Here is a 17,729-nt window from a genome sequence, read left to right on the forward strand (position 1 = left end):
AGAGCAAGCGCGAGAATGCTAAATAAGCGCACAAAGCGTTAGCAACTACACCACAAAGCAGTACAGTCAATAGCAATAGCAAGTAAAAGTAGTGAAGTAGTAAATGCACTTAACAGCAAAGAAAGAGGACGTTATGACCTCTGTGACCCTATATATACTGTCTAAGTACTCATTGGTATTGTAGTTTTTTCTTTACTGTTTACTGATTGGCTGCTGTTTTTCCTCAGTAAAGAAATAGAGAAAGCATAATCGGAGCCTCCGTCCTGCCATAGAATCTAAGCTTTGCGTGGTGCAGTTCTGAATTCGAGTAAGTTGCTGCCTGGGAATGGAGCGAACACTAGGGCACATCGAGCGCTGTTCCATTATATGGATAGTAATATACCCTTTTATTAAGCTCCCCATCTTCACCGACATATGTTAAATGTTAATGCTAAAAGTCCCGTCTTTTGATGACTCCGCTTCTTGCTTTGGTTCTTAGAGAGTACCGTAGCTCAGAATTTACTAGCTTACCCATATCAGAACCAGTACGAATATGACCACCAATGCAGTACATATATTAAAATATAAGCACAATTGATGAAATGGAAACGTTCAAAACATTTTGTACAGAACGTATTTTACCCTACGTATTGTTTTGCTGCACGATAGTGTGAGGGATTCTAATGCTGCTTTGTCAAAAATCAATGCAACTAGTGTGGGCACATTTGAGGAGTAAATCAACAGCACTATCTTATTTATAAGAACTCTTCTCGGTTAATCGTGTTCTTTTCACCAAAGTAGAAGTCGGCGCAAAAAATGTCTTTCCTCGATGCCTATGAAGCCTACATATGTCCGTCATCTATTTTGCGGTTTCCTTCAGCGGACGTGACGTACAGCAACAGACGGTTGTTGCTGCGGCAGGTTTGGCTTTGGAAACTCTATGGACACGGTGTCCGGTGCGTGGTGGGCTTCAGTTGGGATGGAGTGTTAGCAGTAGGGGCTTCCATTTAGGTGACAGGAGTAGGTGAGCGGTGGTTAACGTGAATATAAGGGCCCCGGAAGGAACTGAGTTGTCGAGAGGGGTGTTTCATAAGGCAGTATGCTCTAAGAAAGGTGAACGGAGACAGACTTATAATGCAGTGAAAGTGGGTAGGGTACTGATAGAGCTGGGATCTCAAATAGCAACGTGTGAGATGTCCGCAATCCACCCCCCGTTCCGGTTTCCATTCTGTTATTAGCTAGAACATTTCACATTGAACACACCTTGACATAAAAGGATCAACGCTATTAATCATACACGTTTCTGAAAGAAAATAATGCAGATGCGATTCAGAGTTTTATCCTTTTATTAACGCTTTTTTCCCACCGTCCGTTTTGTGATCGTATTACTAAGTTACTTTGTCATTTGTACACGTTAACATCGGGTACAAGATATATCCAACATTACATACCGTAACGTAACATAACAGACGTGGTACGATGGCCTGTCTGCACAGTGGGTCTGACAATATGCTATAAGGTGAAGCAGGAGCAATTTGGAATGTGCACATGTGTTGAAAAGTAAACCAAATATGCGTATATCTGAACTTCTACTAGTTAGAGGAAATAACGCCGTAGAGTCCAAGGATAGTTACATTCTGTCTACTGAAGTAAGTCCGTCTTTATTTGCAACGGAGCCAGGTCATGCACATCATGTCTTTTGTTGCTACAGTGTCCCAGAAATATGGTAGTGTAATGAAGTAATGACCAATATTTGTATAACTCACATGGTTGTTCCTCTATAAATAGGTCAAACTAGGAACCAGTGGGAAATCGACAAATAGCGAGGATGCTAAAGCATGTACACCGTGTTAAAGTGCTGAGCATGGAAGGACACATCGTCATTCATGAGATTCAGTATGCATGCATGATAGCAAACATCAACTTATAACCAGACAAGGGGAGGAAAAACGAAATGGGTACTTATCAAAATGTAATTAATTTAATCAGAAAATGTTCAACACTTCTTTGTTTGACTTTTAAGTAGTAAAAACGTGTATTTAGGCCTTTGTATTTAAAACATTAACTCCTATATATAATTACACACACAAAGTTAAAAGCCATATTTCCATTCAAATCAGTTAAAAACTTTCACATTAGTTAAAACCATTAATACCCTGCACGTCACATCTAAAAATTGCAGAGCAAAAAAAAATGTATTTTCTCCTGTTGACCTTTTATCCAATATTTCAATAGTACTGGTTTTAGTAGCCGATGGCTTAGTTCGAAAAAATATAAACAATCACAAGATATGTACAGGGGAACTTCGTACTCTGAGGCTGCAGTTCCAAGTCCCATCCTTATCTAGGTATTCTTTCAAATAAGTACCTCTGGCATAAAGAGAATTTAATCAAGCCCTACATTTTAATAAACATTCCACTTTGCTGGATTGGGTATTCAACGAGATATGGGTACACTGTTACATCTTGCCAATAGGCTCTCAAATGCACACTGTAAATCTTCTTGGTCTAATAAAAATTCTTGACCCTGGACTCCACTAGGGCTCTGCTACTTAACTACTCTTTAGGTGGAAGTAGCAGATCCTCTTTATTAAAGTTCTTCAGTTTAAAATCTGGACTTGAAAACTCTTAACATTTTTACCAGAACTGCAGGCCTAGTGACTTGAATAATCTACTCGACCTAACTGTAATGCTCTTGTCCCATAAACTGTGTGCTTCTAGTCAAATATTTTACTTCACCGAGTCACCATTTTCTTGATTATCACATACAAGAGCACCTTCAAATGTGTGAGTTCTGTATGTCTGCTGTATAAAAAACTCTTTAGACCAAACATTTACTCTATGTATAATTAGAATCCAGCCCACATATAGCGTGCACATCTACCATGACTTGCCTCTTAGTTCATTGATAGCTTTGTGATCAGCGCTGGGCAAGTTGTTTCTCAGTTCATGTTTAAAAACTCACTTCTAATAAATTGCTAAAGCAGGATGTGGTAGCACTGCCATTTACAGACTGTACATTTTCATTGAAATGGCCACAAACTTTCCCACTGACAGGTATTTTTACTGAGAAAACTATGCAGCGTACAAACAAAATTGTGTGGAAATTGTGGTTCAGTGAATATTATTTGCACATCTCAAAGTTACATGTTTGATTTGTTTTTATCCTATTAAAAAAATTCCTTCACTCTTCGAAATGACAAAATATGCTTTCTTTGCTTATATAATTTGAAATATTTGTACTGTTCATTTACAAGCTATTTAAATGTTGACTGTTAGTTATTTTTCTATCTGCAGTCCTTATCAATCAATCAAAAAGTGTCTTTATTTAGATATAAACATATATCTTTAAAAGAAGTTACAAAGTTCACATTGTGTAGCTACTGTTAAAAAACAAGAAGAAAACATGTAACAGTTAATTAGCCAGCAGTAATAAAAAAAAGAGGTTATCCGCTCTTGGACCTCCTTAGTCCATGACAGTTTAAAATAAAAATAAAAACACAGGGCGATAATGATGAGAAAAAGAGTAGGTTAAAACGTATTGTGCAAGATACTTTTCCCATCAACCTTTTTGTAAAGTACCCGTTGTCCATGATGCCGTACATGTGCAAAACCGCCAACAGTCCTAAATCTCTATGTTAGGATTTCGTTTTGTCCCCCCTCAAAATTAAAACTGTTGTGGGGAACCGCAAGGTTAAAAAGTATAGGGGTGGGGGTGCGTTAGCAGGACCCAGTTTGGTTAAGTTTGCGGTATGCCAGCTGAATGAATTTTGTGAGTTTTATATTTAAAACTGTGTTTTCGGGGTTCAAAGCCACCATAATCGCTTGCCTACAGGATCGGACACCCTCATTGTTCCATTCAACTTTAAGTTTGGACCTACGTTCGGAGTTAAAGGCTGGGCAAAGGCAGACCACATGCATCAGAGTTTCTGCTGCTTTGCCACATCCTCTGCAAGTTACGTCCTCTGCCGTACGTCGCCATGAGGGTAGATCTTGCAGAAATCGCCAATCACCCATTCTGATAGCTGTAAAACTACGTTTAAGATACAGTGTGTATGTGCAGGCCAAATAGGCGGCAGGGACTAACCGGCTGTATGAGTTTAAAAGAGCCCAAGCGTGGCTGCGTTTTGAAAATTGTGCTTTGTCCATGATAAGAGATTTCATTCTCACACATTTTTAATCGTCATTTTAAAAGCTGTCTGACTGAGGTTAAGGGCCCATAATTCACTCGCTGAGATTTGCTGAATTGCGTCCTTGAAGAGGCGACCAAACGTTCCAACTGAGTTTTTCTGGGAGATTTCTAGCCAGACTAAGAATTCTAGTGTGCCAGGGTCCGCCTGCCTAACTTTGTGGCAGAGGTTCAGGTATACCCCGATGTCTGAGGCATCGTAGTTTAGTAGCCCCAGCTCTAGTCTTATCTGTGCAGCAGATGCGGACTTTGGTAACTGGAGAACCTTTTTATAAATTTTAGTCATGTGCCTATTCAAAGCGGTGTTCAATTTACCCCTGAATGTCTCCATGCCGTATGATAAGGTGGGGCCAATATTTGCTCTCATTACTTCTAAAAGAGGCATTAGAGTTGGACCTGAGAGTTTTTTAGAGAGCTTGCCTAGTGTCACCGCTAGGGTCGTGGCTTTGACTGTGATCTCTCAACGCTGTTTTAAAAGGTTGCGTCTAGAATCCAAATGGACACCTAGGTATTTGTGCGATTTTGTACAGTCTTTAATTTTGCACACGCTTTACAGCAGCATGATTGTCAGACAGTTCACTTTACAAAATCCTCTAACTGCAATTGGGGAAAGCAACATGAACACTAGTCTCCAGGCTAAAAGAAGCAGCAATTTGTTAGACATAAGTGGGCATTTGGCCTGTCTTTGAATGCACATCAAAATTGACAAGATAAAAACAAGATTTAAAGGCATGCTTAATGCTCATTCACTTTCTGGATGAACAGAACATCTTCTCTTTGCCAGCTTGCGCTCCCAGCAGAATTGGCTAGTAGGCTGTAAAAATAGGTTGCACTGAAAAAATCTGATTGGGCATAGAGCATGGCAAGTAGATTTTTCGAGGCCTGAATATCTTTCGTAATCTGAACTAGATGGTCTTTTTGTGCACTTGCCCGCTTTACATTTCTAACAATTGTTTTATGTTTCATGAAAGCAATATCATGATACCTTTAAAATTAGAGAATTGAGTTGTTTGAACGAGCAGCGAATAGTGAGGTTCTATGCCAGAGGTCTTCAAACTTTTTTGCTCTGAGCCCCCTTACCCAAAATATTTTGAAGTCGGGGCCCCCCTCCAAAACGTTATGGAAAGTCTTGGGTAATTGTGAGGGTTAGGGCTGAGTGCAAGGAGTGGGGCTTAAGGGATAATATCAGGGGCACTTTTTGAGTAGCTCATACTTCACACTAAATGTTAGAATTATAAAAGAGCAAACCCATACAAACTGAACTACACAAAAACACTGCTCCCATTAATTGAGGTCCTCATGCTCTTGGGTCCCAATGCATTTTCGTCTTTTGTACTAATGGTCGCTGTAGCCATGAATAATAGGTGATTCCCTCTGTCTCTTTCACCCCTTACCCACCACATCTGCCCTACACTCCATTCTTGTAACAGATTCTCTGTCCCTTACAGAAAAAACGAGCGTCCATGTGTCTACCACCTCGTCCCTAATGCTCTCTTCATGTCTTGTAAAGTATAAGACCGTCTTAATTGTGATGCAGTGGGTCCTTCACATTCCTGGGCCCCTGTGCCACTTTACTTGCTTTACTAATGAGACCTACTGACTTGCGAAGCAGTAAGTCTTCTCTACCCCGTGTTAAAGTCCTCCTCCCATCCTCCTATCTGCCATCTCCCTGAAGCCTAAAGCTAAGGAGTGTCCACTGCTCCAATTATTCTCTCTCTTGGGCCATTGGTCTGATGGAGGAAACAACACTGGCACAGCAAGGTTGGACTGAGCCCTAATGCAAGAAAGGAATGAGTAAAGCAGCAATGATTGGGGTTTAGTTGGGCCCTCACACCGCTGGGTCCTAGTACCACTGCAGCACCAATGATACCTACTCTTCTGCCCATTCCACTGGCCGTTATTTCCAGGCCTGAAACCCAAAGCAGACTGTCTGCCCCTTTGTTTTGAAAAAAGGGGGAAAATATACACATTCTCCCCCCATAGCTTGTAATCTGGACCATAACGCTAATAAGCAAAATGGCTCCCCACCCTTTGTGCTAGCGCCATGCTCTTATTGGTGTGCATTGGCCCCTCGCACGTTTGTCCCAGTGCCAATGCAGCTGCTGTACTAATGGTAGCGGTGGCCAAAAAAAGAAATATGAACCTGCATTTCTGAACACCTTCAGGCATCTCTCTGAGGATGGGGGAAGATGTCTCATTCATAAATGAAAAAATTCAGTTCCACATAGCGTGTCCTCCGCTTGGCCATCTCTTTTGATGCTATCCATGGATTTCACTCCTTTCCTCTTTCTCCTCGGCCATTACCCAGAAACCACAGATGTTCAGGCGATAGGGCCTCTGAATATTACATGTTAACAACACTGTAGTGATGGCACTGGGCTAGAAAAAGTTCCCATCAGCCCACCCATCTGGTGGAGTATCGTCACGTAGGAGATGTATCATGAATCCAATACTTAACCAAGGCACCTAAAGTTGATGCAAAGATGGATTCTGTTGATGTAATCTTAGACCACAGTGCTTCACTGGTGATGCCAATGGAGTGCAGTGCGCGTGATGAGTGAAAGTGAAACTAAAATAGACTCAAAGGACCAATAATGGTCCTAGCTTTCTTCAGGACCTAGTGAATACTGCGACTGCAAATTAAAGTAAAATAAATTTACAATAACGGTGAATTTGTGCACTGTAAATAATGGATAAGTCCTACCAGTTACTCTGAGCCCAGATGTACACTGGTGGTGATCCAATCATACCGTGTTTCCCAACTTTATGTGGGAGTGTGCCTCACCTCGCCCGGTCACCCACTCGGGAATAGGGAGGCCCCGCTCTGTCCGTCGGTACCTCTACACCAACATCCGAGAGGGGGTGGAGTGTAAATTTATTTTACTTTAATTTGCAGTCGCAGTATTCACTAGGTCCTGAAGAAAGCTAGGACCATTATGTCCATCTAGCTGAAACATGTCGACCACACCACACTGTGCCCTGATGTAGCTATTTTTTCAAAACTACTGGGCTCTGTTTTTAGATTTGACCTTAGTACCATACTTATTAAACTAATTTTTGGTCCTTTGAGTCTAAATTAGTTTCATTTTCACTCATCACGCGCACTGCACTCCATTGGCATCACCAGTGAAGCACTGTGGTCTAAGATTACATCAACAGAATCCATCTTTGCATCAACTTTAGGTGCCTTGGTTAAGTATTGGATTCATGATACATCTCCCACGTGACGATACTCCACCAGATGGGTGGGCTGATGGGAACTTTTTCTAGCCCAGTGCCATCACTACAGTGTTGTTAATGGGTCTCTGACTCAACACGGCATACTCACAACTATCTTTGACCAGGCCACTTTTTTTGTGTTTTGATAGTAGCTAGGGGCCTAAGTCGCCTTGGTCGTTTAAACTGCCCTTTTTGACCCTTCACTACCCCATTTTTCTAGTACCTCTGAATATTACCCCTTTTGGCTCTTCCCTTGTACCCTCTCAACTCACCTGCAAGGACATCTGCATGTGAACAGAGGCCAAAGTTGGCAGGGGTACGAGGACTAAGGTGCCTATATGTTTTTAATTTTGCAAAGACTTCCCATAACCTTTGTTAAAAACTACTATCCCAGATGTGTTAATGGGGACCTGGAGGTACCTCTGCGTGAGATTTCAAGGAGGTGGTCTAATGTGATTTAATTTATGAAATACCTTGAAGTATCATGATGACAAAAAAGAAATCTTTTTTAGAGGCAATGTAAGGATGTTGAGTTTTGAAAAGTGTAGTTTTAATGGACTTATAAAAATGATTCCTGCTAAAGGTACAGTCCAGTTAGTTATTACTAATATGTATTTTTTGAAAGCACTTGTTTAATCTTATACAGGGGCGCTGGAATTATGCGATTCTGCAGCTGTGACATTTGTCGCATATTTATGGGTTTGCGGATTTGCCACATAATCCACCACCTGCAGTATTACATGCAGATTTTAAAATATTTGTTTGAAGCTCAAATGGATCAAAAGTTACTAAGAACAAGGTGACGTGTTTGCACGCATTGGAAGCCCTCTTCAAAGGGTGACTGGACAACTTTCAGTGGCTTATTTCGGTAATTGCTGTTACATTGGTATTAATGAGGTGAAATCTTTGCCCAGACAGTAATAACAAGTAAAAAAATTAAAAAAGGTAAAAATAATTATGTAATACTAGTAAAAATGTGCCGCATTATACTGCATAATTTGTTTATGGTGCTCCACTGCCACATAATTTAATTGGCCCTGATGACATACACAAAATGATTGTGTGGCAGCCTATCTTAAACAGTGTTTAAAATAATTGTAGAATAATGCCCTACATATTCACATTGCTTTCTGTTACATGCTGGGACCTTAAAACATTATAAATACACGTCGCTATTATGCACTGCACCATACCGGATTCAGGTTTTTGACCCTGTTCTCATACAGATATCTTCGGGGATCAAAATAAACACGTTTCATAATATGAAGATGTGCGGGTCCCATCAATTTAATTAACACCTCGTTTCTCACTTGTTGGCGTGAGCATTATTTTAAATGCAGCTGCTGAACATGTAAATACAATAAAATACTTACAAAATAGTTAGTTGCTTTTAGCCTAGCTGTTTCCTTCGGGACCCCAAGATTCAGGATCACAGCTGCCTTACTTTTCTTGACACTTCAATAGTCATGTAAATGAAGAAGGTCTGGAAACGCGCAAAATAAACAAAGTTGCTCTTCCAGGCCATCTTCATTCTTAAGTACTTAATGAGGCATTTGCGCCCCCCCTGGGACTGCCGCCACGGACCCCCAGGGGGGCGCGCCCCACACTTTGAAGACCTCTGTTCTATGCTATTTAATCCCATGATTTCTAGTTGACTTCCAGTCTAATGGCTTGTACCATTAAGCAGCCGGGGAAACGCTGAAGATTTTCTAGGCAGCACCCTTCTGCCTTATCGTAGACTAGTTTTGTTCGTAAGCACAGTAACTTTGCCCTATATAGCATTTGAGGAGAGACCATCACATTGTAGGCTGTTAAAACCGGTTAATTGATGAGAATCTACCAAAATTCCCTTTTAACTTTCTTTAACCCTCCTAGTGGAATCAGCACGCAGAGTTTTAAGACTTCTAAATGCATTTTTATCAAAAGTCATGCCAAGGTATCTACAGTTGTAACCTTCGAACACCTCACTGCGGATTAATCATGTATATAGGGTTTACATTTTTGTTCCGAAGCCAGAACTTTGTTTTTTTCCCCATATTGATTATCGATGGATTTGCCTTGCAATACTAACTAAATTCCCTTAATTTTCTTTGGAGCCCCACTTGTGTCATATCCAGTATTGCTAGGTCATTTCCTACAGTAAACCTAGAATATGATGACACCCCCCCACCTAATTTAGTAAAGGAGTATGTATTCTCTAGGAAGACTGATTTCTCTCAACTGTGCAATCTCAATTGTATCCAAAGAGTGTTAAGCTGGAGGCTCAGCAATAGCCTGGGCGCTACAATATTGTAATGTATTTCTAATGGGAAACCTTGATTCCAGTTCCTTGAAGATCGTTACCTAACTTTAATTTGATAAATCTGTAGCATTCTTTTGGTTTGTTTTTCATCATACACTTTGTCCCTTCATTTAACACAAAGTTCATGATTCTAATTTTCTCAATTATCTAAGGATTTTAAGCTATTACCATTCAAAGCTGCTATGTATTTCCAGTTTCTGCTCTTCATTTGTGGCTTATGTCTGGTAGCAGTTATTTATTTATTTATTTAACTTCTAAAGCGCACTATCACCTAAAAAAGGCATCCTGGCGCTGGCAGACTCATATCGAAGGGAGGCCGAACTGATGGTGAGCTAAGGATTCGGGAAAAGCCATGTTTTTAAACTCCTGAATAAAAGGAGGTCGGAGGTGTGTCTAAGCTCAGCCGGAAGAGCATTCCACAGTTTCGCCGCGGCCACACCGAACAATCTTCCTCCTGCTTTGGATTTCTTGAACCTAGGTATTGTCACCAACCTAGCAGAGGAGGATCGTAGGTTACGGGCCGGCGCATGCCACATGAACTTCCTTTGTAAACAAACAGGGCCCAACCCATGGAGGGCTTTAACCAAACCGAGAGACTTGAATTTAACCCTCTGTCTCACCGGGAGCCAATACAGCTGAGCCAGAGCCCTTGAAGAGGAAGATCTTGTTGGCCACGCCAGGGCTAATTTTGCCGCCGCAGACTGAATTCTCTGGAGTCTATCCATAAGATAATTTGGAGACTCCAACAACAGAAAATTACAGTAGTCTAACCTACTGAGCACGGTGCAACGCAAGGCCGTAACAGTGGAAGGATTTTCCTCAAGAGTCTAATAATGGCCAGACAGCCAGCTACTATCTTCGAAACCTGCGCCTCCAGAGTAAGATCGCTGTTAAACATGACACCCAGGTTCCGCAATACCTTCACTGGCTGCACCGATGGCGAAAAATCTGCGTTCCAGAAGTTGCAGGGTAAAAGAGATTGCACCCTAGGCCTTGGGCAGTATAGCACCTCAGTTTTTCCTGTATTAAATTGCAGGGAATTAGCCTTCAGCCAACCCGCCGTATCTCGCAGGCAGTTGTGGAATACTTCCAAAGAGGTTGAGTAATCTCCCTCCAAGGAGAGAATCAACTGTGTGTCATCAGCATAGTTAACAATTTCAATATTGTTTTGTTTGATGACCGTGACTAAAGGGTTCATATAGATGTTGAATAATATCGGGCTAACTGCCGAGCCTTGAGGAACGCCATGCGAGATGGTAGAAAAGGCGGATTGGAAGGGAGGGAGGGACACAGCTTGTTCTGTCCTGAAGAAAGGACTCAAACCACCCAAAGGCACTACCTGCAACCCTCACCTCTCTCAGCCTGTCCAGCAGAATCCCGTGTCGAAGGCGGCAGACCGGTCAAGCAGGATCAAAACACCTGCCTGATCCCTGTCTGCCTGCCAGCGAAGCTCATCCAACACGGTCACCAAGGCCGTCACGGTGCCATGGGCTGGCCGAAAGCCAAACTGGACTTCCTCCAGGAGTTTATGCTGTTCTAGGTGTCTAGAAAGAGTGCCTGCCACTACCCGCTCTACAATTTTAGCTGGATAAGGTAGAAGCGAGAGGGGCCTGAAGTTCTTCAAGCACTCGTGATCAAGGGTGGGCTTTTTTAATAATTGGGTCACCACCGCTTGTTTCCACTGAGGTGGAACCACTCCAGTGGTGAGCGACTGGTTACAAACCAGCCGAAGCGTGGGAAAGAGCTCAGCCTCGAACTCCTTCCAGATTTTTAGTGGAATCGGATCAAGCAGAGACTCGGATGTAATGCCAAGGGCCACTCCCCTGAACTCATCTGCAGTCAACTGCGCGAATTCCAAAAGGGACTTATCTCCCCCCTGTTCAGGGACTGCCCGAGATTCATCGGGACCTGCTTCAGCGGACTGCCACAATCATCCAATGCTAAAGGGTCGATTCCGGTTTGTTGCTGCTCCACCCCCAAATCATCAATGATCGTTTTGATTTTGTCCTGAAATAATCTAGCTAGGTTCTCACAGAGTTCCTGGGCGGGGGAGCAGTTCTTTCCTCCAAGTGTGACTGCAGCTGTAGCCTGGAACCAGCTTAGAAGAGATTGAACTTCCCTAATGATCACCCTTGTTAGAAGCCCAGTTGTCTGTTAGACTCGGCATGGGGGCAGGAGGGGGTGTGGACTTCTGTGGTCATACTTCACAACTAATGATGAGGAGGTGAAGTTATGGTAACAATGGGTGCCATGCAAGGTCAAGCTCTTTTTCTCTTATATCGCTAGCATTAAGCATCATGTAAAATGGCATTAAAGAGCACCAATAACCAACATTCCACAAACGATGATGAATAAACAGTACTTCTACCTCAGTGGGTTAATGGTTTTCTCCATGTCCTTAATAGAATGAATACTTTGCGTCTCAGCTGCTAGAAAAATCTGTATTCTACATCAGGACTGGAGGAGCATTTTATGCTTTCAAAAGTCTGCTTATCAACATTGAAGCCACATGCTTGAAGTAAAATATCTTAAGCATTGGCAATGCCAATATCTCTTTCCTTTGAGAACTTTTGGCTTTGCTAACGACTTTTTAACCAGGCTGTACTGGGAGAAGTGCAGGAAAGCAACACTGGGAGAGGAGCACCCAAGGGTAAGCCCATCACATAGGGGAGTATGGGAAAACCACACAGACAAGACAGAGCGGCGCGGAGAGGGGAAGAAAATCACACTAGGGAAACAACTGGAAAACACTTGTGCTCTTGTCGTGTGCTTAAAAAGAAAAAAGTAGCGTCTAAAAGAATGAGCAGTGTAAGAACACAGTAATTCGCCCTTGGGGAGGGATAAACAAGAAGAGGAAGGAAAGCTCTCACACGCTAATGATAAGAAGCAAGTAAATGAGTGGCAATGAAGCCAACCAAAGGTAAGCCGTGGGTGGGCTCTAAGCCCAGTGTAAGCTAGCTATACATCTCACAACAGACCTCAAATGCACTGTCTTGTAGGCAAGACCTAAAAATTGAATCCCTGGTACAGATCGCAGACACGCTGCATCCAAACTGATAATTGAGGCCATAGCTCTTCTGGTGGAATGCGGCCCTATGCCAAAGTTACTAGTCCAGTGCAGCTCTAAGCTAAGGGTATCAATCCCTGGTTCCTCCATGATTCATCTTATCCAGTTAGGCAAAGGGTGTGTGGGAGAGGCACCGGTGGGACCCCAGGGAAAAGTGCTTCCTGAAATAAACAAGCATTTACAATGCAATAGGTCTTGCATTTGTAAAAGTAAGAGCTGTTGGCTTTTAAATTGACAATGTTTTTTTACTTTTGTGTTTTTATTTGCTGTGGAATCATTGTATTTGCAGAGCAGCATTGCCATTGGTATGTTTAACATCAACACCTCTAACTTTAACAAATGAGAAAGTGTTCTAGAGAAAGGCAAACGATAATCAAATTCCCACAGGAGCACTGATGTGAAAACGAGCTGGAAATTGTAAAAGAACCCTGCTGCATGCCTATAATGTTACTGGGGAGAAAGACCGGCCTTTGTTGGACTGAAATAGTAAGTAAAAAATTTGGCTTTTGTTGCTTGAAAGAAGTATTAGACAGTTGACTAACCACAGCGTGTGCTTTTGAGGTCAGAGGGTGAAACAACTTGTAGGTTATGACTTGTTATTTAACTTGTACGGTGTTCTATATAAGTATAAAATGAATGGGTAGTTAACACATCGCTCTATGTCGCTTTTGAGAAACCGCAAATCTGATTTCAAAATCCCCACTTCAAGGCTGATAACCAATCTGGTTTCTGCCTGGTGGGCATAATTGCACCTCCGATCACTAAAAAGAAGGCAGAGTGGGGCGTGGACATGACTGCTTGTGTATTTAGTTGCTCGATTCTGTGACGTGCGCAAAATAGAAATGTTTTGCTGTAAAACCGGCTTTAAAAAGCTATACATGGGCATGAATACACAAGTTGTATCCCAAAGTGTGACTGTTTTACGAATTAAAAACGGAAACATTCAGACTTGCTGACACGGTACTAAAACGCTTCTGAGAAGGTACGTTGTACAAGCTTGCCATAACTGTATTTGTTGTGCCTTTTATGTGCAATGCAGTGCAAACAAGAAGTCACTGATACAATTCACTCTGTATCACAAATGTGTAGACAGCATGTATTTCAGACCTTCTGGGCCAGATGATGACTGCCAAAATAAGACTGCTGCAGGGACGGTGTATGCTCAGAGGGTGTGGGGAGGGCTTATAAAGCAAAGGGGAATTAAAAGTGGGAAACCAGCGAGGCCAAAATCAACAGCAATAACATTTTTTAAAAGTTATTACACAAAGGAAAAATAAACCTCCGCCATGTGTTAAAAGACAGCCAGATCAATATAAAAGCAAGCAGATTGCAGACAGCGAACGGAGAACAATTTAACAAAAGGTGTGGCGGACAAAAATATATTACAACATGTTGCTTTGTAGCTAAGGTTTAGAGCTTACCTCCCACACAATAAAGAAAGAAGTAAACGAAGCGCTGCAAGGCATGTGTTACATATTTAAAAACGTCACTGGCGAGATGCAGTGAAATGCAAAAGTGAAACCGATATATATATATATATATATATATATATATATATATATAACACAGAGTTAACGAAGCACTGTCGAGTCTGCCGAGAACAAAAGAGATGCCGTGTGCAAAAGACGCCGTGTGCGTGCACATCTCCTGTCTGGGCAGGCACGGCAAACAGGAGACAGGGAGGGAACAAATATGCCTCCCTTCCAATCAAAAGAGCATTTTTGACACGTGCCAATTAAAAGCATGGTTGGAGCTTCCACCCCGCTTCCAAAGCAAAACAGACTACAATAGTTTCACAAGCGAGCAGCACTTGCACTGTGTCGCTAGGCGATGCCTAAAAATCAGTTGCCTCTCACCCTTTTGTCCGACTTCTCGGGTCATCGTCTCATATCCATTTAGGCAATGCACAACCTTGAGGCTAAGTTGATCTGCAAAACCACGGTTGCAACAGATCAGGATGGGACCGCTTTGATCTACAAATGTTAAATACATCCCTTTTTAGTGATTAAATCAGAAATCCAACACAAAATACTAATTTGTTTTAAAGTGTTTTTAATGAGATGTTTCCTCTCCCTGCTGTTTCTCTGTAAAGATTAAATAGCTTGCTGACCTCACATAAATGTGAATATTTACATGTGCATGGCTTTCCCGATCTAATTCTCCTCGATAAGTGTGCAACTAGATGGTGTTTTATTAAAAGCTTTTTCTCTGCCCTGCTGAAATTACCAGCCTCCAGTTATTTACAGGTCTGTAACTACATCCTCCCCTTACGTCACAGACTCCGCAGATCAAGCCTTCCAAGCTGTTCATGAACTGTCCGGTTCATCAAGCTCATGATTCCCTAACTAATGCAAACACTTCCAGTAACTCCCAGGATGGACCATCTCACCTTCAAATTCTCCAAGCCCTTGATGAACTAGTTCTGTGGAGATTAACAAATGAGATACTTTGTGCTGCACTGTGAACTACGTTAGGGTCGTCTACTCGAGAATGATCCGCTTCAGATTTCTTGTGTCTCCTGACTGGCAGAATTACCCTGGACATAGCAGAAAAATGTAATACCTAGATTGCACTTTGTGAATAACATTGGTTACCGGAGGATTAAGATGCCAACTGAAAACATCTTGGTATTTTGCCTTGATTCAGGGTTCAAAAATGTCTTTGGAGCTTGGACTCCACCAATGCACAAGGGCATATGTTTATTCTTCCAGTCCAGCATCTAGAGGCCCTCCTTGCAGAGGAGTCCAGTTTAAGAATCCTGGGTGGTGCTCTGCCTGTAATGGGTTCTTGATTCCAATGGCTTAGTGACAACATTTTTTTACCAAATTTGCTTCCTCTTGCATAAGATGATTTGTGAACCTCCTCAACCAGGAAATGTACATCTGAAGGAGGGTACAGCATTGTACTTTGATCATGGTCAAACATTGATCATAAAGGGGCCTTTTGGAAATTCCTAGTATTTCACCCCTACCTCCCAGATTTGTTTGTTCTTGCTATAAGTACGCATTTATCCTACAGCGGTCCTACTAGCATCTGACTTCATGATCAGATTCCGAGCTCAGTTGAAGTTTTTCCTCCCATTTTATGCTTCCATGTAATCGAACTACCACGGAGTTCAGTCCTGATACTTGGTGGAGGGAAATACCTGCTTGCTATAGGGTTTCAAGGGCCGATATTACCTTGATCAGCTGATGGTTCACTGATCCCGATTAACATCTTAAGGGTTCCACTGCAGCTTCAAGAGGCAATGTTTTTGAGTTTCCCATTGGTAGTGTGCATTTGTAGTTCAGATATGATGTTGAAGGTCCAGCTAAATATTGATTTCCTGTTATGGAATGACTTCAGAAAGTTGGTGGAGGCTGTGTTGACAAAGTCACTGACTATCCATCTAGAGTCTTGGAAAGAGGACACCAAAGACCAAGCTCCAATCAAAAGGTGTTATAAAACCCCAGAAAGTGTGTAACATAGCAGAGTCACCAGATCAGCCACCAGAGGTGAGATGCCTGTCCTCCATTGAAGCGTTGGATGGCAAGGCTTCTAGCCAGTATGTGTGCAGATCTGCAAGAGATGGTAGCTGGTGGTGATTCGCATAAAGTGTGTGTCCTGTTGTCAAAAGACTGAGTCCGTGATCCCTGTGCATTCAAATTGTGAAACAACTGAATGCTTCATGATAACCTGGTGTGATAGACTGCTATATAGTGAGTTTTCAGATCCTGAGGTTGGTCGTTCCCAGTTCCACCCAAACCTTACAAGGCAGCTTTCTGGGCCGCTTAGGAATCAGGAATGTAAAGGAGAGGCTTTACTTTCATTGAATTGACCTTGGATGGATATGTAAGTGGAAATATGTTTTCAATTTATTTCACAAGATGAAGGCTAATCTGTCTAGTCTTGAGGTACCGAAGACTCTTATGATAAGATTACTAGCATGGACTGTATATACTCTTCATGGTTCTGACAGCACTTTTTGTTTCCCCAGACCTCTATGATGTTCATATGCATTTTCTCTCAGACCTGCTGTGAAGTCTAAAAGAATTGCTGTGGTAGAAGTTTTTCATCTGCCCAATCCCCTTCCACCCCCTCCCCCCATCCCAATTTCATGCATCTCCATCAGGAAGGGGAAAGGACAGTTTTCCAAACTAGTTTTCCTAGTGCTATGTTGACATCCATATGTTTTCTGTAAATTGCAAGGCACACACATGGTCAGGGACTGCTTTAAGGCACACGTGGCTAGTATACCAAACTTAAGGTATTTCAGCTTATCCAAAGTTCATGGCCAAGCTAGTGATTTTAGAGATCTACAAATCTCCATTTGATGTTTCATTATTGTGTCTCAAAGCTGTGGAAAAGTCTGACAATTTATCTATCAGCTTGGACATAAACTATGTGTTGCTAAGTTACTTTGCCTTTATCGTTGAGTGCTGCCAGATTGCCCTTTGCACATCACCATGGAAAATATGGCATTCTCCATGCTAAAAGGATGTTTGGCTAAAAAATGTCGTTGGCATGTTAGGGAAGTTGATATACAGACATCAACTTTTGTGTTGTATACCTGGATGACCTAGCAATGTTGAGTTCCAGTTGTAAGAAACACATAGTCCATTTCAAGGTGTTGCAGGCCTTTCGGAGGGGTAGTCTGATTGGTAAGGGTTCCACGGGCCAGATTGATTGAGGTTTTGTGGTGTTTATTGCAAAAATGGGGAGATGGAGGGGCTTCTTGCCAAGCCACTTGCACCACTGGTGCGTCACTTCTAATATGGGGAAAAAAGTGACATACAAGCGGCGCAAGTAGCTTGTGAATAAGCCCTAGAGTCACTTAAGGTTAAGGCGGTGATGGACAAAGAGGTGGCCACAAACCTGGTCAAGGTGGGTATTTTTCCGGCTCTCACGTTATACTTTGGGTGCTTTGTAAGTATCTATTGTTTTATAGTTGGTTCCTTAATAACTCTGATGTCAAATATGCTTTTAATGGTTTTT

General features: G+C 42.1%; 1 protein-coding gene across 7 annotated transcripts in view; it reads left to right on the forward strand.

The window, feature by feature from the left end:
• Window positions 1-248: 248 nt before the first annotated feature.
• UBLCP1 (ubiquitin like domain containing CTD phosphatase 1) overlaps window positions 249-17,729 on the forward strand; it is a 165,739-nt gene continuing 148,258 nt past the window's right edge. The window contains exons 1-2 of one of the 7 annotated variants that reach the window (XM_078653733.1): window positions 844-935; window positions 1,768-1,937. The gene's annotated coding sequence lies outside the window, so the exon portion shown is untranslated. Of the gene's footprint in view, window positions 308-843; window positions 1,093-1,767; window positions 1,952-13,044; window positions 13,242-17,729 lie in introns of those variants that run through there. The other 6 variants (XM_078653734.1, XM_078653732.1, XM_078653735.1 and 3 more) reach the window with 6 other exon arrangements.

This window comes from Lissotriton helveticus, chromosome 7, assembly GCF_964261635.1.
Source record: "Lissotriton helveticus chromosome 7, aLisHel1.1, whole genome shotgun sequence".
NCBI classification, from domain to species: Eukaryota; Metazoa; Chordata; class Amphibia; order Caudata; family Salamandridae; genus Lissotriton; species Lissotriton helveticus.